The following is a 25,109-nucleotide window of genomic DNA, read 5'->3' on the forward strand; positions in this document are numbered from 1 at the left end:
GTGAATATAGACTAAAGGAAATTAAAGCCAATGTCCTGTTTTAAATCTTTATTAAATCAGTTCACAGGAGTTTATTTATTTGTAAAACTTGATGCAACATTACTTAACAAAAATTCCATGAAAGTGGAAATGCAGAAAATACAAAACTTCACAAAAAAAACAAAAAACAAAAAACAATACAGTTAAAAATCTGAGAAGAAGAATAATGACAGCATGCAATGGCAACATTGTTCTTAAAATGTAAAGCCAATTATCATCTCCTTTGAATTAAACTGAATTGATCCCGATTTAATTTAATCCAATTTCTGTCATGTGTAAATGTTAAATTCACCAAATGTAAAAGAAAGATTTTCACAGAACAACACATGAAGAGATTAACAAAACAATCTGGAATGTTGGTGCACATAGAGACTTTTAAGATGATTGGTAAATATGTGTATTTTAATGTTTTTAGGACAAATATCAAGGAAAAATTGCTTCTAAATGTTGAGTAAGAAATTACAGGAAAGAAATAAAGAACATTGTGTACTATTTCAAAAAAATGTCTTGTGCTTTTTATGCTTAAGAACCATAACAAATAGCAAAAAAAAAAGAGTATTTTAATGTCTTTATTCTTAGTGATACTGCTCTGAATGATGACAGCCTAAGAAATACTGAAAAAGAATTGTGTATATAGAAGATTGGTTGCCTCAGAAAAAACTATATAAAAAAAAAGTTATTTAAATCAAAATGAAACAAACTGATTGAACTATATCTTCACAAGTGCATGGACCCCCCAAAAGTCCTGATCGACCAAAACAACGAGTCAAAAAGTCAATCTCTACTACTGTAAATTTTGATGACTGATCATATTTTTTGTTTTCTCTTTCCATAAACAATACTTCAGTGTTGTGACTGCCCTCTACTTTCACATAGAAGTCTCAAAATCCATGAAAGAAAGATGTACATCTCTGAGCCCTCAATATGAGAGGGGAAGTGTTCTGAGTGTCTTATTTGACATTGAATGACTTTTTCAGACTCTCCTCAGCAAGTTCTGGTGTGATGTCTTTCCAAGTGTCTGGAATATCAGCCGGCTTTGCATCATATGCTTCAGCAAACTCTCTGTTGAACCTGTTCAGTACATATTTCCAGTAGTCTGAAGCCTGAAGGCTGTTATCTGGAGCAATCCGCCAGTCAGGAAAAATGTCCCTGTACTCCTTGTAAGGTTGCCATTCACCATTTGTGGCTTCACAGCGGAATGAGTGGTCACTGCTCACCAATGAAGAGCAAATGTCAATGACAAGTTTTTGTGAGGAGAGCTTTCTGAATCTGCCCAGACCCTCTGGTCGGTGCATTGAAGTTTGGTGCTGCTTGTGCTCAGTTCCTCCTGCCTCACAGGGTGCTGAGCAAAGTGGACACTGTTTGCTACATCCAATGACTCTTTTGAATAGCTCACTGTCAGGCTTAACATGAAGATTTGAGAGCTTGGTTTTGATTTTAGTCTTTTTAAACTGCTTTCTAAGAGGTTTTTCCATGTCCTTCACAGACACAGTGAGCCACTGAGCAAACTGTTCCTGGTTGACGTTGTTCAGGATCATGAAAGGACCGAGAGCATCCTCAGAAATGACCAGTTTATCACCAAGTTCCTGACGGATATCCTGAATCATGTTCTGCAGGTTGCTACTTTCTTTTGCTTGAGCTGTGTGTATCGCATCATTTATGCTCCTGATACTTGACCTGAGATGCTGGTCCTCAAACTCTGATATTTTTTTTGAGTCATCGGTCATGAGTTTTAACATTTTACCCCTGATCCATTCCTTCACATACTGCTCATATGAGCAGATGTAGCTGTGGTAGTCTTCAAAGTTGTCTTTTGAAAGCAGCTCCAGTAAGACTGAGTACTGGAAGAACATTCGTGTGCTGAATTGGAACTTTGTCATCATTTCTCCAGTGATATCAGGACCCAATGAACTGTTGATAAAGTCTACAACAGCCGGTTTTAGGCAGTGCTCTGTGAACTCCTCTGCCTTCTTCTGGCTCTGGTCTAGTTCTTTGAACTCATCCTTGAAGTTAGTTAGGAACCTCTCTTTGTTTTGGTTGAGACATCTGGAGGGATCATTCCTTTGAATGAAATCTTCATGCATTTTCTGAAACTCTCTGGCTGCATTTGCACAGATGTGCTGTTTCAGAGAAACCTCAAAGTCTATCTCTATCTTCACATCCTTGTGGCTTTTCAGCTTCTTGTCAATCATGTGGAGGATCTCCTGGATGAAAGTTTCATGGTAGTTGTTCTTTGTTTTCATTTTGTCTTTCACATACCGTTCACATTCCAGTATGACACAGTCAGCTATTTTTTGTAGCTTCATTTCAGGCTGTTTAGTGCCTAACATTTTACTGACTGTGTGCCACACCTGTTTGATAGACCCTTCAGATGATGTTTTTTTGGGCATCCAACCACAATACTGCACCTTTTTTTGACTCAATATTTCATTCACAAGACTCCCCTTGTGTGTTAGATTTTCTCTCAGGTAGGAGGTTACACTCCCCATGACATCCATGGTCTCTTGTTTGTAAAGGACTTGCTCCTTCAACATTTTATTCCACATCGTGTCAAATTCTTCATCCAGCTTTTCTTCTGTCATGTCCACTTTTTTCTTTCTGCATTCTTCAATCAATGCTCTCACTCTCTGTTTCAACTCTTTTGTGTGGTTTGCTTTGATTCTGTCAAGTTCTATCATTCCCTTTCTGGTTTCTGCTGCAACTGTGAGTTGGTTATGTACAGATCTTTCCATTTTTCGACAAAGACTCTTGGCACTGTTAGCAAAGTCCTCTCTGTATGCTTCAACAAGACTGACATGACACCCTGTTTGCTCAAAGTACTTTTCCAGGTTTTCAAGAAGCTTTGTCTCCCATTTAGACAGCATTATGCATGCTTCACTTTTCAAATTGTTAAATAGTTGTGCAATGTTTGACTCCTTAGATTTCACTCTGCCAAAGTTAGAAATCTTAGTCTCTGCTTTTTTTGTCAATGAAAACATGTCTTCTTGGAATTTCCATTCCCATTTATTGAATTCTGTGCAGAGCCTCATGTATGCATCAGCCACCAGGCTGTTTCTGAAACTGAAGATGAAGTTCTCGTGTTTGACAGAGTTCCACAGGCTTGTTATCCACTCTGTGAACTCCAGGAGATTGTTGGAAGAAGACTCACAATCTCCCAGGACTTTAAGAATATTTTTCTTGAGCTCATAAGTGACCTCACTGTACCCTGCATTGACTGGTGCCATTGGTGGGCTCCCATTCCAGAGTCCTGGGACGTAGCAGTTCCCAGTGTCTGGACTGTACTCCATCACATCAGTGAAGCTCCTGTACTCCTGCTTGTTCTCCATTTTGGCAGCTGCCTGGGTCATCTCATTTAACTGTTCCAGGAGCAGTTCTCTTTCTCGCAAGTTCTTCTCAGGGGCTGATACATCTGCCACGTTCTGGTGAACAAACTGACATCTGGGTTTTTTGCCCACAGATTTCATTCTGAGAAAGGCGTGCACAACTATCTGCAGGATGTCCTTCATTTCTGTGGAGTTCTCCATTGCAATGTTGATGATAGTGATGTCACTCAACCCCACAACAAGTGTTGCCAGCTCATTGTCATGCTCATAGCTGTTGTCTAGCTTTGCCAGCTCCAATGACTTTAAGCCCTCAGTGTCAATGATCACCAAGAAGTCACAGTTGAGTTCTTGTTTGATGTCTTCATTGACTTTGATGAGCAACATGAAGGCACCTCTGGTGCATCGACCACTGCTGACTGCAAACTGTACTCCAAACATGGTGTTGAGGAGAGTAGACTTCCCTGTACTCTGAACTCCAAGAACTGTGACCACCAGTATTTTGCTTTGAGGAGACACCAAGTCATTGAGCTGAGTCAGAACATCAGTTACCCATCTGAGAGGAATGTTTGAAGCATCACCATCTACAAGCTCAAGAGGAAATCCATCAAGCAACAACTCTGCACACAGTCTGGGCAGATTAGCTAACTGTTGACTCGATTTTTTTGTTTGTCAGAGAGAAACTGAGGCTTCATAGATCTGACCCATTTCACGGAAGAAGTGTTCAATCCCAAGTGAGCTGTTGGAGAGCTGTTTGTCAATTTCTTTGATTTTCTCTTTGTTTTCAAGGTTTTTGTCTTTGTTTCTGTAAGCCTCTCTGAGGCCAGATAGTTTCTCTCGAGACAGATTATCGAGGTTCATCCTCATCCATTTCAGGAAATAACATCTCTCAATACCTGGTGTTGATATTGCATTGATGAAACATGTCATTGCATCAGACATGTCAGAAGAGTTCTGTTGTGCCCGAAGTTTGTTTTGCTTCTTCTGAAGATCACTTTTGTACTCTTCAATGTTTTTTGACCCAACTTTTCGAAGCCGAAACACTTCTTTCTCTATGCAAGTCAATTCTTTCCATATTCCTCCCTGCAATGGTAGCTGATCTTCTTTGTATTTCAGGATATCTTGAATTTGTGCAGTGATGGCATCTGCATTTTTCTTTGCTGTCTGACACTCTTGACAGTCTTCATCAACACAGATCCCCAGTTCATGGGCAATGTCAGCCATCTGTTCAATGCTCATCTTTTTCTCTGAGTTCCCCACCACACTGTTGACTGTTTTACGTAGGTTTTTGATAAAGTCTGCATCATTCATTTGCTTAGTCTTCAAAAGGATGTTGCTTTGTGTCAGTTTCAGCTTGTTTGCTACCTTCTTCAGAGCATCCATACTAAATTGCTGGCTCTGATGGTTTCCCACCAGGAAGATCTGTGCCTTGTGGTTTTGGTTTGTGAGCAGGTTGCACTCAGGGTCCAGATTGTCAAAGAACACAAAAACTGCTGCAGATGTCAGACACAGAAAAGAAAACTGTGTCTCAAAAGACGCAATATCTCCACGAAGGTTAGCTACAGCTACTGGCTCACTGAAAACATCCATGTTTTTGTTTCCACAAGGTAGATACCAGGTAATTTCAGTCAGTCCATTAGATATTCGCCTTTGACAAGCACCATTTTCCATGTTTCGGTGAACGAATGTATCATGGTACTGCTGAGAATTACTCAGAAGCTCATTGAGGATCTCTGACTTTGACAAGGAGCACTCACCCAGTCTCACAAAGGAAACCATTGGAAGTTTAGAGACAACAATCCTGTCTTCAATAAAGCCCTTGGATTCTGAAAGTGATGAAGGTCTGTACTTTTTCACTATGTCTCTCATGGCCCAAAGCATTAGTGTGCACTGCTCTGTGTCACAATTAGGAAGCAGCAGAGGCACAGAAAATTGACACATGGACATTTTGAGGGCCATTTCTTGTTGTACGAAACCATCAGAACACAGAAAGAGAGCAGTGATTATGTCAAGAGGGTTCAGCTTGTCACCTGACTGCAGAGCACCAAGAAGAACTTCAAAATCAAAATCTGTTCTTTCTGATTCAGCATCACAGGCAGATTCACATCCAGATGTAAACTCTACATTTCTAGCTCTCACATTAACCATCATCAGTTTCTTTAGAAAATACCATGGAAGATCTGAATTACGACTGGTGGGTTCATCAGTGATGGTCTTCTTATCGATCTGGAGTATTTTGCTCAGGGAGAGCTTCTCCTTGAAGTGATGCTCCAGTCCCAGATCCTCCAACAGGCTCTCCAGTTGTGTCTCTGTGGAATGAAACATGTTTGTTAATTCAAATTACCCCTCTGGGTTTAAGATTAGTATTTCCGTTTGTTCATCAACCCACATAATTGATTCATTTGTATAAAGTCATGATTTTGGCCTTCTTGTGATTGTAGAAATGTGACTAGGGTCATTTTTTATGTTTTAAGAGAAATGGTCAAAAACCTCCCTGTGACCCTGTGTTGAGAATATTTCATAAAATAAATTGGCCAATTGAAATTATTTCTGTCAATGTTTTCCATATGTATTGTCATGTTTGTTCACATGAAACTTCAGTGTGCTCCTTCAGTTCTCTGTGCCACATACACACACAGCCCCCCTTTCTGACATAGCAGCTTGTCTCTTTTTTGACCTCTGACAAAGAATGGAAGTACATCATACAAAATTACCTAATAAAGCCTTGTTTCAGTCACAATTATACTATGTAAACAGCTGATCAGCGTGACATTGAACATACTTGTCACAAAAACATTTCCAGAACTTCAATTGCTGGCACCACTTTGGGTCAAATAGAAGTTTATTTTGTCTCTTTCAAACCCAAAGCAAGTTTTTATTAAATCAGAAGATTGAGGGCTCCAAGTATCAAATAGAACAAAAGACAAAATAAAAGCACAATGTAGACCATTTAGCTTATAAAAATCTCTTTGCTTACTCAATCCATCAGTAGGATACCATAGTATGGGGGCATGAGCAGCACTCTATGGAGCTCTCTGGATTGTTTTGTATTTTGGTGAATATTTTAAGGAATTTTTAGTTAATATTAAGTCAAACCATTTTTAAAAAGTTGTACGGTCCTCTCAGAAGACCAGTTGCTGTGGATGAGTTTTGCACTTGGAGATTTTTGATTGATTGCATGAGGCCTGGGCTGATGGTGTGTGGTGAGGCCTGGTCGGGCCTGTTCCTGAACAAGACCTGTGAATACTCCTTGCTAGGACAAGCTGGATTCAACTGAAACAATAGAATCCATTGGGAAATTTATTGAGGAGAGATATCAACTTGCACAGATGGAAATGCCACAAGCAAGCTCACTAAGTAATCTTACTGGAAGGAAGAAGATGAAAGCTAAGCACAAGTGGCAAGCTGTTGCCACCAAATCAACTCCTAAAAGACCATGCTCTGAAGAAGTAAGTAATGAGGATGAAGTTGATGAGATCATGGAGGTTGAGACCAGGCTCCTGAAGTCACTTAATGATAGACTTGCTAAACTGAATGTGTTGGAGGTTATGATGAAAGACCTGAATCAACTTAAAGCTAGCCTTTAATACAGTCAGTGGCAAATTGATGAACTGCTGAGTGACAACAGGAACCTCAAGAAATCTGTCCAGGATATGGAGAACAGGGTGAACGTGCTTGAAAAGGAGAACAAGCGCCTGTCAGAAACCCTGCTTGATCAACAGTGTCGTTCTATGAAAAACAACTTGGTTTTCTCAGGGATTGCTGAGGAGGACAGTGTTGATTGTGAAACTGTTGTGAAGACCTTCATGACTGAGCAGCTGAAACTGCCAGGTGAAGTGGTAACAGCTGTCACCTTCTCCTGAGTCCACAGAATGGGTAACAGGGTTCCCGCGGGGTCTTAAAAAGTCTAAAAATGTCTAAAATTCGGAACATTAAATTGAAGGCCTTAAAAAGTCTTAAAAACGCCCAGATTTTCATCCAAGGTCTTAAATTTAATTGAGTCAAGTCTTAATTTTTTACTTTTGTTCATTCCCGAGAAGCGTTGGCCGTATGAAATACACTGAGTAAAATGCAGCAATCAGAAGTTGATTCTGTGTTGTCTGTCTTTCTGAGGGGCTCAGACAGCTGCTGGTGTTGGTGGGTGTTGATTAAAGTACAAATCCCATGATGACTGCAGGCCAGTTTGCGACCTTTTGCGACATGTTTACGACTCCGCACGTTCAGATTTACATCTGCTGCTTGCCGTAGAAAACATGAGCAGTGTGTTTTCAACGAGTCGCGGCTTGAAATCAGCGATTTTTTATGTTGGTTGGAAGCAGTCCCCAGCAATCGACACGAAGCTCGCTGTAAACTTGCAGGAGGACCATTCAGTTAGGGACCTTGGGTGTGAAAGCGCTTGAGTCTCACTCCAAGGCAGAGAAACACCAGCTTGCCATAAAAAGCCTTTAGTGGGCTCAAGCCATCACCCAGTTTTGTTCGCCACCCCCACCGTCTTCGTCAGTGCCTGGTCCCTCCGGACTCCAGCGCAGTGTCACTACCACTTCGGCTAACGACCTTTGAGCTACATTTGGATCCAGTGAAACATCAAAATCATGACCAAATCGTCCAAAATAAAATCATGACCAAAACCATGGCCTTCAAGTGCCCCCAAAGATAGAAATCAAGAGGGGAGAGATCTGGGGATCTGGGAGGCCACTCCACATAAAAAAAATATACTTTATACATTTTCCTATGTATGGAAACTTATGGCCCACCCTGTATAGACATATATTAGTGTTGTGTTGGGAAGGTTACTTGGGTTAAGAAGGTAACTGTTTTAGTTGTTATCCGTTTTATGCTGAATTAATTTAATGGGTTTTTTTTTAAGGGATGCACCGAAAATGGCCCAAAAGTGCATTTTCGGTTTTTGGCCAAAAGACTTTTATCACCAAAACAACAAGGCCGAAACACGACGTTGTGATGACGCAAGCAAAAACCGCGGCCAGCACACACTTGGATCAGTGGTTCTCAAATCGGGGTATGCGTACATGAAGGCACTCCAGGGGGTATGCGAGATTTTAAAATACATGCCGGCTAAGAAAAACAGCGCCTTTTTTTTGCACGTCAGGAGCGACACGTTTTTGCGAGTATATTACTACATTCTAAAATCACATTCGTGTTGCAAACGTCTGCGGTGTGTTTTCTCTGTCCTCTGATAAACAATGATATTTTTTGAAGCGGAAGATAAAAGGAGGTTTGTCCCTCTCTGTCCTTCACTCCATGCGTAACGCAGCACTTTTATGCACAGCCAGGCTATCAGTGCCGTTTTGTTTCACGGATTCATTCACTGTGCCAGCCAAGTTTGTAAGAGGAGGGACTGACTTTTCATTCATTCCATGTCAAATATGATCAATAAGAGTAATAGGGCACAGCTGAGGCTCGCGGTGAGAGGAGTTAACTCTCTCCACAGTGCACAGACTGGCTCACCTGTTTGTGTTCCAGACTGTTCAGAGGAGTCATTTAGCTGGTTGATCTGGAGCTTTTATAAGTTGTATGTCTGAGGTCAGAGGAGACTGTGTAGGTAAATATTTCACTAAAGTCCCGTTAGTTTAGAAACAGCTCCAGCTGTGCAAGTTTCGCTCCAGTGAGCGCACATAGTGGTGGTGCCAATTTTTAAGGCAGACAGAGGAACAAAAACATCCTCCTCTCCAACACCGCCTGATGTTTGATATCTCCACATATCTGTCTGTATCAGTGCTTGTGTTTATGCCTCTTTTTTTTTTAGCCTGGTAGAGAGGGAGACAGTGCAGCAGGCAGCCCAACATGTCCATATGAGCGCAAATGCGCTACTTAAATATCCACAGCAATGTCGCGCTGCGAAATAATGTTGCAGGTGAAGAAGCTTGCTTTGACTCGCTACAGGTTCTAAATGTAAATATTTTGTGTAAATAATTTGCATGAAAAAATTGCGTATAGAGTGTAAGGACCTTAAGTTTATAAACTGGAGTTAATATTTTGTAGGCTCTTAAATTTAATCACCCTAAACCCCCCTGAGTCTCCCCCATGGCAGGATGGTTTGACCCACACTGGCACATGCCTGTCAATCACTGTATTCACAACCTCTCCATTCATAAAACAGTTAATTATTTATTTTTTGTGAAGAAATGCTGATCTATAACTAAGTTCATGATTTCAGTTTGAGAAAAGAGAAGTCATTTTTATAACTTGTTCATTATTTACAGGTTTTTAGTTCTCTCTAGTCTTTATGTTTTTATTTCCAAATTGTTCCAGAGAGACCACTGCAGCTGAGCAGAGTTTTGCACACTTCTGGGTTTAAAGCCTTTCCAGTCACTGTTTTCAATATCTACATTAATTTGAATTCCCACATTTAGAGATGAGAAGATGTGCCATGACTTTAGTCATGCATTTTTAATATTTAAAATGCATGAAAAAAAATCTAATATTTGTAATTTGAAAGTGTTATCAGTTACAAAGTTTGATAAATCAGATGGCTGTCACAGCACTCTTTAATGTCTTTCTTTTTGGCCAAAAAGCTTTGAGCTGTTTAGGGGGTACTTGGCTGAAAAAATACTTCACAGGGGTTACATGATTGATAAAAGGTTGAGAACCACTGATTTAATGTATACATGATTGCAGTCAAGTTAAACATTTTATTTTGTATTTTATTTTATATTGTGCATTGTTGGAATGAAGTGCTTGATAAATATTTACATAATTTTGTAAATGATTTATTCTTTGAAGCATTAATATTAATTTTTGCAATTGCAATTGATTTTAGTGAGGTTAGTACACAGTCATAGCCATAAATGCAATGGTACTAATAATTGGCATAATCATTTCTTTCGGTGTTTCGGTTTTCCCTAGTTTTTTTTTTTTTGTTTAATCTTCAATAACTAAATGAATAAAAATAAAAGGTTTTGAATTTCTAGGATGATTTGAACGTTTCTGGTAATGTGTCGTGGTGGTCTAAAATTTCATTCATGAAGGTCTCAAAAGGTCTTTAAAAGGACTTGAATTTAACTTACTGAAACCTGCAAGAACCCTGGGGTAAAGTATTGAAAGACAGACCAAGAGCCATTGTTGCCAATTTTGAACATTTTAAACATAAGGAGCTTGTGAAAAGTCGAGGAAAACAACTTAAAGGCACAAAGTTTGGAGTAAATGACCAATTTCCCCATGAAATCATCAACAGGAGGAAGGTACTCTAACCCATAATGAAAGAACACAGACTTCGAAATGATCGTGTCATTTTATTAACATACAAATTGTGCATAAATAATCAACTGTATCGTGACCCCGAAACAACTCCCTGGTTATTCTGATGTGGATGGATATCTGATGCAGGTCTATAAACCTATGGCAAATTCAACTATTCAAATTGGTTCTGTGAATTTAAAACTACCTGAGAAGGGATTACATATTGCACACATAAATGTTTGTAGTTTACCAAATAAAATGAAAGAGATCTGTAACATGTTGAAAATCAATGATATTCATGTTCTAGCTATCACTGACTCATATCTAGATAGTTCTATCACTGATGGGCAAGTCCATGTGGATGGATATAATTTTATAAGAAAGGATAGGAATCAAAATGGTGGAGGTGTGGCAATGTATATTCAAAATTACCTGCCTTTTACCAAGAGAGATGATCTAACAATGAATCACTTAGAGGCTGTATGGGTACAGATACATCTACCTTATCAAAAGCCTCTAATAATTGGATGTGCATATCGACCCCCTTGCTCAAATGTGAACTATTTAGATGACTTTTGTACTAGTCGAGATAATGCAACTAATGACAATAAGGAAGTGTTCTTTATGGGTGATTTAAATATAAATTGGTGTGATAACAAGAATAGCAACAAAACTAAATTACTGAAATTTACAGAGGGGTGTAATATGAAATAGATGGTTTACAACCATAACGTGTTGTTGGGAGTGATTGATTTGGTGACATAATCAATACATCTGAGCCCACTGATATGCTATTAAACAGAGAGGACTTCACTGAGCTGGAGATCAGCTGTTCTCCAGTGAATTAATTCAATGAAAGCAAACAAGAACGTTCAGATACACAGAGAAAGGAAATAACGATGTTGTTGGTACATGTAGACTGAATACTCACATTAAGAGGAATTATGAAAAGAAAAAAACTGTAAAGAAAGCTGTTTTAGTTTGACTTTTTTCAATATTATTTTAATCCCTTGTTCTTCTGTACTAGCAGACACACAGAGCTCTGTCTATCCAAATCGCCTTGTGACTTTAAATTCGTTTTAATTCATGCTTCTTGGGAAAATTTGATATTTAGCCTGTTATTGGGATTAATAATGCTAGGGAAGTTACAAGTACAGAAAGACAAACATGTACCAGTAAAAACTCATTTTAATATTTATCTCCCAATTTAATAGCTTTTCAGCAACAAGTGTGAAAGGACATTGAGCCATTCCGCAACGGCGTGTGTGCGCTGCTGGCTCCATAAACGGGAGATTTAAAAACTAGCGCAGTTTAATCGAGCAGCATTTCATCTGAGAAAACAACAGCGGGATAAAACAAAGAGGTTAGAGAGCTGATCACACTCTGTACAGGAGAGGAGAGAGCAGACACATCTCTGCTCACAGCAGCGTCTGAAAAGTTCCATGATGTGTTCAAGTGAGCTCGGTACTCTGAAGTTTCCAACCTCCGACATAAATATGTGCGCTGTGACACTGCTTAAAGTCAGACCTCCAACTCAGAAACACAGAGGAAAAAAAGCCTTTTGGATCTAATCGATCAAAATGAATGTTCATGTTATTTTCCCCGTATTTCATTTAGAACATACAAAGTTTTGAACCGAGAAATCCAGAGTTTTGAGTTTCATTCAAAGCAGCAGCTCGGGCAGCAGCTGCCATCTGATTACTGGACGCTGGGGTGTGTGTATAAGCTCAGGCGTGCGCGGCTCTGTTACACCTTTGTGTGAATTGCTCGTTGCGGAACAGAAACGGGCATTCCTTTTCGCCTTTATTGCGGAATCTCTGTGTAAAAAGGCTATTGTCACCTGAGTGTGATGAAAACTTTCTTAAACATAATTTCAGAATGTTAGCACAGGAAGCCTGGCATTTAGTCTGTTTTATAAATAAGATCAAATAAAGTTAGATTATTATGAAATGATCTTGTTTTCCCCTTTTTTGCTTATTTTTGTTAAAGCACAAAGTTATTTTGATTTTATAATCAGATTGTACCGGATCAAATCGGACCGAACTGAATCGAATCAGATCAGACCGACTCTTTCTGTATTTTAATGAATCGTCAGTGAATCGAATCGTAGTCTGTGAATCGAGATTCAAATCGAATCCTCTTGAGAAGGAAAGAGTCACACCCCTACAATGTGCATTACTCACATGCCAACCAAGTCAGGCTACAACTTAGAGGCTGAAGGTCTACAGAAGTCAATCCGCAACCCAAGAAGGCAAAGGCCGAAAACAAGCCTGTGGATGAGGAGACCACCTAGGTCAACCTGAATCAACTGGGCTAACAATGGAAGGCTATATTGTCTTGCACTACGGTGCATCCAGCCTCGACTCCCCAAAGGAAGGGCAGGCTGCTACATCAATATGGTAAGACCTGAAGTGTAGAGTAGAACACCATGTGGCTGCTGCACCTGTTGTCAAGAGAGCTTTCTGGCCACAAGGCCCATGAGGTAGCCACAATGCGTGTAGAGCCACCCAAATCCCAGCTGGAACAAGCCACTCTGGACACATGTAGCTTGCAGGATAGCCCCTACCACAGACTGAGAATCTTGAAAAGATCCTGCCCTGATGCCCCAAGTTGAAGCAAATAGGAAGCTGATCAGACTTCTAAATAGTCCATGCATAACAAATGTCTCAATCAGGGCTCTGACTAGGCACAAGACAAACTGCCCCTACTCATACCCTTTTCCAAGCTTGTTTAAAATGAGTGACTGGAGCTCGACCAACAGGGACAGAAAGAATTCAGACAAGACCTAGTTAGGAATTATGGAGTGGGAAAGAGGTCCATGACCAACCCATTGGGCAAACCTGCAGAAGTCATTACCATTTGATGTTCCCATCCCTGAGGGCCTCAAAGGAGGACACTTAAGATCATTGAGGACCCAGGCAGGAGCAAAGGGGAGACTGCAGTCCTGTGCAGCATAAGCTCTGGCATCTCTCCAGGAACCACAAAATCAAAGACCAGCTGTCTTCAGTTAGTGCCAAGCCCCCAATGCCAAACACCCCACAAGGTAGTAGCAGACTCCCAAGCCTCCTGGACTACAAAACTGCAGGGCATCCTGTGCTGTGGTAGGAGTGCGCTACAGTGAGCATTACACCTAGCAGCCTGAGTAATGTTGCCCTAGCTGCCTGTATCATTCTCACAACAGGTTCCAGTGGCTGGATACTTGGATCCTGTCACGCTCAGGGGCCAGGTCACCAGATTCAGCCTTGTTCAAAATGGGAGTTGCCATAGCAAGTGGGAATAATAAGGTGCCACCAATATCAGTCAACTGGACTCTACTGAGGAGGAGCTAGAGTAGGGTGAAGGAAGGACCAGTATACTGCAAAAGCCTGAGCCACAAATGTACCAAGGTATCTCACCCCAGTGAAGGCTGCCTGCTCTTTGAAAGAAGAGCCAACAATGGATGTCTCCCTCGAATCAAACAAGTCACCTTTTGTCCTGCTGCAGTGCTGCAGATTTTCTTGAAAACCTGTGTCTCCAATGCCCAGGGTGTGAATTTCCTTTTGAAACGCTGCCTGCTAAAGAAGTAACACACCTGCACATGTACTGCTCAGAGAAAGAAGAAGTGTGAGCAAACTGCCATTAATACAGTAGATGGTCTACACAGGACAGAAGAGCCTGTCGGGACAGGTGGCTGTCCCTGTGCTGTCAGCCCTGAAGATGATGAGCTCTTAGTCTTGGCAGCCCCCTGAGAATAAGGAAAACAACCCTTGGTTCCACAACACTTGGCGCTGTGCCAACCAAAGACTGGACCAACTCTTTTGATCCACAGCCTTTGTGGACAGCACCCCATCTTCTTGTGATGTGTCTGAGGACACCAGATGGTGAGACACTACTGTCCTACTGAAGTAAGACCCTGTGAACCATCTAAGAAACCACCACCTTGGTCTGGAGTGATCTACTTCAGGTAAAGCTCAGGTTCAGTGGACACTTTTATACAGGCCTCATGCACAAGAGGGAGAGGGAAGACCTGCTCATGGGTGCTCTAATGCCCTAAGGCCCATGAGGCAGAGCTGAAGCAGCAAGACTACCATCTCTCTTGAGCAAGGCCATCAAGACCCTGCTGGAGTCCACTACTTCACCCAGGATTCAATCCAGGGAGAATTGAGCCTGCTTTAAGAGGTACAGGAGGACATGCTGCACTGTTGCAACTACCAGTGACAACCGCATTTCTGAGGGCAATGTCAAGAGTCCTGGTTGCACAAAATTCTTGATAGTTGATTAGACTAACATTCTGTCCTTCACGTATGTTACTGGCCAATCCAAAAGATAACACAAAACTAGGTAGAAGGCATGTGCAGCTCTTCTAAGTAACGTGAGTAGGTAGGGACTGTGGTAATTCATACTTGTTGGTGAATAAACCTCATGGTGAGGCTGGCTGGGAGAAGTGCAAAAACATCTTCTTTGTTCCACTTTCAACAACGAAATGCTGTCTAGATTTGATAAAAACTGCAGCTAAAGCTAAATTTGAGCTAATTACTCTACCTGCAGTCATTGTATTTACCGGCTGAAGTACAACTGATGCCTGACTTTAACCATTGCGAACTCATGCCAACACAGGTTGGGAGAAAAGAGAAATAATCTATTCCACCATGTAAAGCTGTCAGTGCAGTGGGCGTTTCTCTTTTGATAAAGAAATGTGGTCGAGTTCTGATAAAAGGGCTGCTGTACTAAAGCTACATCCAAACTAATCACTATACCTGCAGCTAGTGGTGTTGAAAAAATAATTTCCATGATGCATCGTAATGCGAATGTGGACGATTCTGCATCAATGAAGAAGCAGCTCATATTGATGTAGATGGATGCTGCTGTACTTGCAGCTGGACCTACTGTTTATAAAAAAGATAATGAAATGTTTCCCTTCAAACAGAGCTGTTCAGTGGTAGTCTGTTATAAATTGTGAAGGTTTTCCTGTCTTTGCTGTAGTAGTCATACGTGATACTACTTGCTGATACAGGGGGGATGCATCTGAATTTGAGATGAATATGTTACCAGGAATATCAGTGTTCTGTGGAAACTTCATGTTACAAAAAATTTTTGGTTTGAAAACAAATTTGTACTTACTCTGTTTGCAGTCATTCTTGTTGCTAGTACAAGCCAGAGATAGACTTTCTTCTGACTCCTCACAGGAAAGGTATAAATCATCACTGATTTCCTTCAATGAATGACAACAGTAAATCTTCTAATCTCTTACACATTGTAGGTGATTTACTTTTATTTAACAATGTTGCACAAAAAAGCTGTTTACCTCTTTAGTGTTTGTGCTCTCTGTCCTCCCACAGTCAGGATTTCTATGACATCCTCTCACTGAAAGTAAAGAGACAAGACATTTTATCCCATTGTACTTCACATTGTTCATTAGTTTAAGAGAATACACTGCCATCATTTTGGGTTTGGAAATAAGACTTGAATGACATGATGGTATCACAACAGCCAGTCAGCCAGTCTGAAGGAGCAGCTGAATGTTATCATATGCAATTTCAAAGACAGAATTTATATCTAAAAGCATTGCAGTTCACGCAATTTAAAAAGTTTTGTCTACGTGTATTTACATTGAAAAAGAACACGTGGTCATGAGAATGTTAAAGTATTGTGTTTTCTGTTACAGATTTCTCTGTCTTTACAGAGTTCAAAAGAACAACAATAATGAGCAAATTAATGCTAACTTTGAATTACATCTTCTTTTCTCAGGGAAAATTTGACTAGTTGTTTAGCTGCAGCTACTCTGCTGTAGTGAAGACAACACATTTTTTTTTAAAAATGTTTCCTAAGTGATTACAATTTATTGAAGGACTTTGTGGACTGATTTGTTTTACCCACATGTCTGTCCAGATGTTACAGCAGGCACAATAATGTCACTCCTGGGTTCTGCAGAATCCTGGATAAAGTGTTGCACCCCTGGCATTAATGTGGTTGTGTCCATTACTTCATGCCCAATCTCCCCCTCTGTGCAAGTAGTCATGGTGTAGTTCTCTGCTTTACCAGCAGGAGTGGCAGGCTCTGTTTAAAGTTTATAATAATAAAATATTATTACTAATATGTCTCACGGACTGTTCTTGATTTAATTTTTCTTGTGTTGAAAATTTTTCTCACCATTTGCATTCCTCTGCCAACAGCCATCCTTGCTGTCAGTACATGCTGGATGTGGACTTTTTTCTGTCTTCTTCTGACAGTTTCTTTCAACGTCTGAATCCTCACTGGTTTCCTTCATTAAATGACAATAACAAGCCTTACACAGGGTAAGAGTAAGTGATTTTTTTTTTAAATATACATGAGGACAAAATTATGAGCTCCCCCTATGAAAATTTTGTTGATTTGAACATATTTCTCAAGTGCTGTTAAACAAAGGAAATCATTTTTAACACAGTTTTTTCAAACATCCTAGTTTTGTTTTTGATGCTAAAACTATTTCACTTAGCACACAGAAATGAAAATATTCCACCAAAACTCCCAGGGTCTAAATTATTAGCCTTCCTGATGCTAATAGTCAATAGTGTCTCCTGCTTGCTGGATAGTAGCCTGCAGTGGTTTGTTGTAGTTTTAGTCTCTGACATGTCTCCTGAGGAATCCCTGCTCATTCTTCTGGCATGGACCTTCATCTTCAGTTCCCCCCACAGATTTTTAAATGGGATTTAAGTCAGGGCATTGTGCAGGCCACTCAGTAACACTCACTTTGGTTTTCTGAATGTAGTTCTTCACCAGGAGCGAAGTATGTTTTGGGTTGTCGCGTTGCAAGAAAAAAGCCACTACCCACATCCAGTTTTGTTGATGACTGCTTCAGGTATTCTTTCAAAATATCATATCCTTTTTTTGTCAAGGTTCCTGGGCAAGCTGGACAAGGTTTCCAGTTCCAGATGCACTGAAGCATCCCCACAGCATAATCCTCCCACTACCATGTTTCACTATAGGGACGGTGTTCTTTGCGTGATACGCCTCTCCCTTCATTCTCCAAACATCAGCAACATCTCTGTGGCCAAAGAGGTCTAGTTTAGGTTCATCTGACCAAAGAACATGCTTTCAGTGTTCATAATGCTTCTCCAGGTTGTCATCAGCATCCTTCAGTATGGCTTGAAGGTGTCTCTTCTGCAGAGGTTGAGTTTTTCTTGGTCTGCAACCTCTCAGTCCATTCCTGTGCAGGGCTCTAGTGAGGGTCTTTGTTGAGACTACAGTTCCTGACTTGGCTAAGTCCATTAGTAGTGTCTTGGCAGTTGTTGTCGTGTCTTCAGACACATCTGTCATATCTTTATTCTGATTTTACAAGCTTTGAGCATTACAAAGTTAATGCACATCATTGACCAACGGTGGTTTTTGCAAAGGCTCGACTAAAAGGTCATTTCTAAACGAGGCTTATAATTTTTAACTGGGTAGTTTTTGGTTTAAGTGAGATAGTTTTGTTTCTGTTCACAAAGTAAAATTTATGTAAGCATCCAAAATAAAACAAGCACATTTGGAAAAGCTGTGCTAAAACCCTCCACTCTGTTTAACAACACTTTGGAAATACTTAAGAAAAATCGAAAATTTCGTTGGGGGGAGGGTGTAATAATTTTGTCCACCTGTGTATCTTTTTACAAAGATGTTTACCTCCATTGTGATGGAGCTCTCTGTCATTCCACACTCAGGAATTAATTGACAGTCTCCAACTGAAAGTAATGACACAGGATTGTTAACCCATGCTACTTCACATTTTTCAAACAGTTTAGGGGAACATGCTGCCTGCTTGGTACTATTTCCCCATTAACAGGAAAAATATCTATGTTATTTTGTCTTAAGTTTCCATGTCAGGTTTGAAAATAAGACTTGAATGGCAGGATGGTATTAAACAACAGTCCACTCTCAACCTTAAAGTATCCAAAGCCTGACCTCTGAACACTCATAAACTGTGAAGGTTTCATGCATCAGCTGACTGTGAACTTTGGGACTTAGCTTTTCCCGCCTTGTGAAAACAGAGAGAGGATACACTTAAACTAAATACATGATCACACCCAAAAAATACAAAGCCAATCTCATCTTCCTTAATATTAAAGTTATCATGTGAAAGTTGTCACTTGATAATAGCTCAGAAACAAACAGTCGAAACACTGTGATTCATCAGACTGAAACAAGCGCTAGAGCAGTGATTCCCAACCTGTGGGCCGTGGCCCCTTGGTGGGCCGCAAAGGTATTGCAAGTGGGCCGCCATTTTTTTTCATGGGGGGGGGGTAAATTATATTTAAAAAAAAAATACAGAGAAAGGATATTAAAAATGTTCAAATATTCTTTTCATTACTTTGATTTGTTTTTCCTTCAAGTATTAGACATGTGACAAGCAAATGAGAGATAGGAACTTTTGTTGTTATCTAGAGGTTATTGTGTGGACAGCTCCTTGAAAACTGTAATACTGAAGGTGTTGCAACATGTTACAAATGCTGTGTTAGCGACTGTGGAGCTTCCAATACGTTTCTCCTGTATTCAGTTCAGTCCTTTATGTTCAATCTTCAATTTAAAAAAGTGCTCTGAGAACACATTATATGGCCTCCATATTTATGGGGTTGGAGGTGGGCCGCGAAAACTTTTGAGACTTAAAAGTGGGCCCTGAGTTGGAAAAGGTTGGGAACCAGTACTCTAGAGCTTTTGTGTCATTTTCCCATCACAAGTTTCTAACATGAAGGTTTATGTTTGAATGTTTTCATGTTGTCCTCACTGATCATAAGTACTCTTTTAGAAATATTTCCAAAGTCAAAACAAATTATTGAAAGGACTCTGTGGACTGATTTGTTTTACTCACTTGTCTGTTCAGGTGTTACAGCAGACTCAGTAATGTCTTTCTTGGGTTCTACAGAATCCTGGGTGAGGTGTTGCACTTCTGGTGTTGATGTGGTTGTGTCCGTTGTTTCCTGCCCAACTTTCTCTTCTGTGCAAGTAATTATGGTGTAGTTCTCTGCTTTATCAACAGGAGTCTCTACATGAGAAACTTGCTCAACACTGGCACAACAGACTGACGTCTTTACATGAGGGGAGGACTCTGTTATAATGAAAGTTTACAGTAAAAAATATATACTTTTAAAACAGAATCTTACAGACTGTTCTTAATGTCCCTTGTGTTGAAAACTTTGTTGAAAAAAAACGTGAACTTCACCATTTGCATCCCTCTGCTGACAGTCATTCTTGCTGTTAGGACATGCTGGCAGGGGACTTTCTTCTGCCTCCTCACAGTTTCCTTTAACGTCTGAATCATCTCCGGTGTCCTTCATTAAATAACAATAACATACAATGTTATGAGATCAATCTTCTCATGAAACCTTACACATTGTAGCTGCATTGTATTAAATATATGTACACAAAGATGTTTACCTCCATTGTGATGGAGCTCTCTGTCATCCCACACACAGGAAATATTTGACAGTCTCCAACTGAAAGTAATGAGATAAGATTGTTAACCCATGCTACTTCACATTTTTCAAACAGTTGAAGGGAACATGCTGCCTGCTTGGTACTATTTCCCCATTAACAGTAAAAAAATCTATGTTATTTTGTCTTAAGTTTCCATGTCAGGTTTGAAAATAAGACTTGAATGGCAGGATGGTATTAAACAACAGTCCACTCTCAACCTTAAAGTATCCAAAGCCTGACCTCTGAACACTCATAAACTGTGAAGGTTTCATGCATCAGCTGACTGTGAACTTTGGGACTTAGCTTTTCCCACCTTGTAAAAACAGAGAGAGGATACACTTAAACTAAATACATGATCACACCCAAAAAATGCAAAGCCAGTCTCATCTTCCTTAATATCAAAGTATCTCAACCATTTTATATTTCTGTGAATACTCATATTTTTTGTTTGACTTTAAAAAGTTACACAACAGTTTGGCATCTTTAAATCTTAAACACTTCATTCCCTAAGGCAGAGATATCAATTCCAGTTGTATGAGGTCCAGGTTTAATAGATTTCCTCAAGCAAAGGTCTGGAATATCTTTTTATCCTACCTGTAATATTACTAGGTGCAGTTCATAAACATTAAAACAAAAGCATTTTTAGGAGCTGAAAGTAATAATAAAACAGTAGTAATTCGCAATACTTATGAAATACAATAAATTATTTTCTTGTTGCAAGTAGTAAGATTTTTGGTAGACTATTTTCTACTATAATTGATCATTTTGAACGCAGCTTTATATAAACTTAGCACAAAAAGTAAGGAAATTTTTGTTTGGTAAATTATTTCTTGGTTGTACCAATGCTTCTTGACAATAAATCTTATACCGTTGGAAAGCCTGTTTATTACCCTTTTAAATGGTGCCACATTTGTAAGGAACGTGCATTTGTGGGATGAGCAGCAGAGCTGAGTATGTGGGTTGCACCCATGAAAAATGTACCAGATCTTCTCTGCCATTGCCAAACACTTTATTCTGCCATTGACTCTTGTTTGGTGTTTGGTGGACTGGATGATAGAAGTTTGAAGAAACAATAAATATTGGCAATTTAACTATTTATTCATTTAACAAACAGGAGCCTCAGTAGTGTGTGGAAGAACCATACACAGCCACAACAGCCTGGCTCCTCCTCCTCATGCTGGTCACCAGCCTGGTCGCACACTGCTGTAGGATGGCATCCCATTCTTCAACCAGCATTTGTCGCAAGTCAGCCAACATGGTTGTGTTGGTCACTCTGGCACAAACAGCACACCCAAGCTGATCCCACAAGTGTTCAATGGGGTTAAGGTCAGGACTGCTGGCCGGCCATTCCATCCTCTCAAATCCCAAATTCTGGAGGTAGTCTCTGACAAACCCTGCTCTGTGGGGGCGAGTGTTCAGTCAGGATAGAGTTCAGTCACAGACTGTGGAGATATGGGATTGCCACTGGTTGCAGAATCTTCTCTCGATATCTCTCTGCATCGAGATTTCCTCCAATGATGACAAGCCTTGCTTTTCCAGTGAGGGAGATGCCGCCCCACACCATCACTCTGCCAATACCAAAAAATGTTACTCTATTGGTGCAGCAATCAACATAGCTTTCTCTGCACTTCTCCACACTTTGACCCTACGATCCAACTGCCGTAGACAGAATCTGGACTCACTGCTGAACATAACTACCTCCACACGTTCAGGTTCCAATGCACACGTTGCTGACACCTGCGCAAACGGACCTGACCATGAAGGGCAGTCATGGCAGGCCTATGAGACCAGAGATTTGCTGCGTGCAGTCTGTCTGCCCATGTCTGCCCATGCTTACAGGTGCTGCCAACTGGGGGTACCAGAAGCTCAAAACAAGAGTCAATAGCAACAGCAAAATAAGCTGTTCGGCATTGGCAGAGAAGATCTGGCCAATATTTAATGGGCGCAACCCACATACTCAGCTCTGCTGCTCATCCCCCAAATGCCTGTTCCTTACAAATGCAGCATCATTTAAAAGGGTAATAAACAGGCTTTCCAACGGTATAATATTTATTGTCAGGAAGCATTGGTACAACACAGAAATAATGTACCAAACAAAAATTTCCTTATTTTTTCTGCTAAGTTTAGATTATTCTAACAAGAGCTGCTTAAAACTGTGTTATTTATTGCCATTGTGTTAAAACTTTACCTTTACCAGTTTTGCTGTCAGTAGATGCTGGAGGTGGACTTTCTTCTGCATCCTCCCAATAATCTTCCATGTCTTCATCTCTGGTTTCCTTCATTAAATAACAATAACATACCACATAATGAGATCAGCCTTCTCATGAAACCATACACATTGCAGGTGTGTTAGGAGTTCATATTGGGCATTGTTGTACAAAGAAGTTGTTTACCTCCATTGTGTTGGAGCTCTCTGTCAGGATTATTATGACAGCCTCTCTCTGAAAGTAATGAGACAAGATTTTTATCCCATGTTACTTCATATTTTCCAGTTGATGGTACCAAGCTGTCTGCTTTGCATATTTTAGATTTGAAGGTGTCAGGCTAACAGTGTGTGAGCCTGTGAGTGTGGACTTAACATCATAAATGGCCAGCACTGAAAGCAATGTTCCCCACATGGTCCTTTAATTTGTGCTAAGTTTTGTTTAATCATCCATGCATATCTATTTAAAATTTATTGTTGTATGCACTTTTAAGAACTTTATGTCCAGTTTTATTTTTGAAGTGTTCCTGTCATGATACTATTTGTGTATTGGATATGCATTGTAGTGTAAGTGGAAAATATGCTGTTGTTCATGGCTACTCAGTCGCTGTAGACGATCTGACAAATGAATATAAGATTACATATCAACAAAGTGATTTTCATTGACATGGCTGATGAAGCAGCCAACCCAACAAAGCCAGGTACCTATATAACTCAAATATGCGATCATAATATAATATGATCATTTGGATTGGTTGTACTGTTTTATTTCAACACCAGCTAGGATTTAACACTGTTACAATTCATCCATCAAAGTCCCTTGAGTGCTCACCTATTTCTTACAGTGTTTTTTCCACAGTGTATCTCTGTGAATGTGATTCACTGATGCACAGCTAACCTGCTTGTCTTTGTATTTTCTTTTTCAATGTTACACTACATTCACACCTGTCCTGCAGGTTAGGGGGTAGGCCTGCACTGTGCGCGCTCCGCGGGGCTGTGTATCTGTGCAGTGGTGTATTCCATGATTGTGCCTCTATGTTACAGCCGGCTAAGACTGCACTATTTTTTTGGTCGTTCGTGATGGCACCATGTCAGACTATGCAACAAAAAAAACTTGGCCTGACTGGCTGATGGACTACAAGCGAGATCCTGACAGCTCACCATATGCTGACGTCACAACTGTCTCCAAGACTGAGTTAGAGTTCATAGGTTGTGTTGGGGGTGTCGATTTATATGTGCACACATATTAGGCTATTTGGCATACCTAGATATTTACCAGTTAAGCATCCCACACATGCATGCTCCTTACAAATGTGGCTCCATTAAAAGGGAAATAATCAGGCTTCCTAATGGTATAGGGTATATTGCTGAGAAGCATAGTTAAAACAAAGAGATAATCTACTAAAGAGAAAATGTTTTTTTTCTTCTAGTTTTGCACTAAGTTTAGTAGTTCACTTGTTTCTATTAAATGATAATATATTTATTTATAATTCCTTTGATTAATGTCCCTGATATGTGCTGAATGAATGAATACCAGGAAGCAGAAATGAGACCTTTGTAGGAAGGAAAAGGACAGGAACTCTGCATTTATGGATGTAAACCTGCTCCTGACCGGCTTAGCTCCACTGGTTATATCACTATGCTAACTGTCTCAGAGCTTAGTTATCTTTATGGGGCAGGTTTTACTCTCCTTTTATCTCTTGTTTTAGTTTCCTCCCTTTCTGAAACCGAGTTTCTCTCATTTCAAGTTTGACTAAAAATGTTTAACTAAAAATGCTTTCTGATGCCTCTGCTCACTGACTTTCAACATTTGAGAATGCATGAAAACTTCCCTTCATGTTAAACAAACCCAACGTCACGCCGAGCTGATATTTCACACAAATTTAGTAGCCAAAGTGTTTCCAACAGCGTTATTTAACCAAGTCAGTATCAGCATTAAACTCCTTTAGCTATGATCTCTGCAGACGATTAATCATCTACCTTGTTCACTCCGTGCGTTCAGCTGTACCACCTCCTCTCTCTGCAGCTTTCCTCAGTCCTGTGCCAAGAAACGAAACCAACCTCCGGCCTGAGGAGTCAGAGTGAGGTGGGTAGAGACATCTGGAGCTGCGTTCACTTGTAATCTGACATTAGCGCTTCACTCGCGGAAAAAGTCCGATGAGCCGTAACTTTCCATTGCAATCATATTCCTTGAAAGTTTGATGAAGATCCGACTTTCCGTTCTCGAGTTTTCTTGTACACATACAAACACAGAAACAAACAAAGATACGGAACCCTTTACATAACCCCCTGCCGGTTTCACCGGCGTGGGAAAAAAAACTTAAAATGTCGTGTGCACATTTCTTTCCACGTTTCGCTCACTTATCAGGCAGTATATGTCTTTGTTGTTGTTTTGCTGGCTAGTCTTGCTGCCTTGGATGTTTTGCTTCCCTCTTTACCTGAAACGAGGACAGGACAGGTAGGCGGGGATGGGATTACCAACATTGGCGAGGCCGCGCAGCCGAGAATGTGTTATCAGAAAATAAATACTCTAAGCTCATATTTAGAAGTAACAGCCATATTTTGAATAGACATGTGGCACTACTTTTTCTGACGTATGAATACACTTTGAGGAAAGTTTAAATGTGTCTCAGCGGAGTGATCTAAGGGGCACTTGAACAGTAAAGCAACGTTGAAACTTTATCTCGGGGTTAAACTCATTTATTAGTAAGTGGAGGAGCACAGCATTATATACCTGCTCATCAGCTCGTTGATTTAGCGTTAGATTTGAATATGAACACGTTAGTTTATTTAAAATTTGACTTTAATTTTTCACTACCTGACATCAAAAAGGTCCACTCAACCCACCAACGAGAACAAAACTCACCTTTATGGACGAGGTGTGCAGATTGTAAATCCTTCTTATTCAGGAGTTTTCAGAGCAGCGTGGATCTGTCCTCCTGTGT

At 40.2% G+C, this 25,109-nt stretch overlaps 1 pseudogene; it reads right to left on the minus strand.

Annotated features, from left to right (window-relative positions):
* LOC121504268 lies at window positions 1-25,109 on the minus strand (annotated as a pseudogene).

The sequence above is a fragment of the Cheilinus undulatus genome, linkage group 22, assembly GCF_018320785.1.
Source record: "Cheilinus undulatus linkage group 22, ASM1832078v1, whole genome shotgun sequence".
NCBI classification, from domain to species: domain Eukaryota; kingdom Metazoa; phylum Chordata; class Actinopteri; order Labriformes; family Labridae; genus Cheilinus; species Cheilinus undulatus.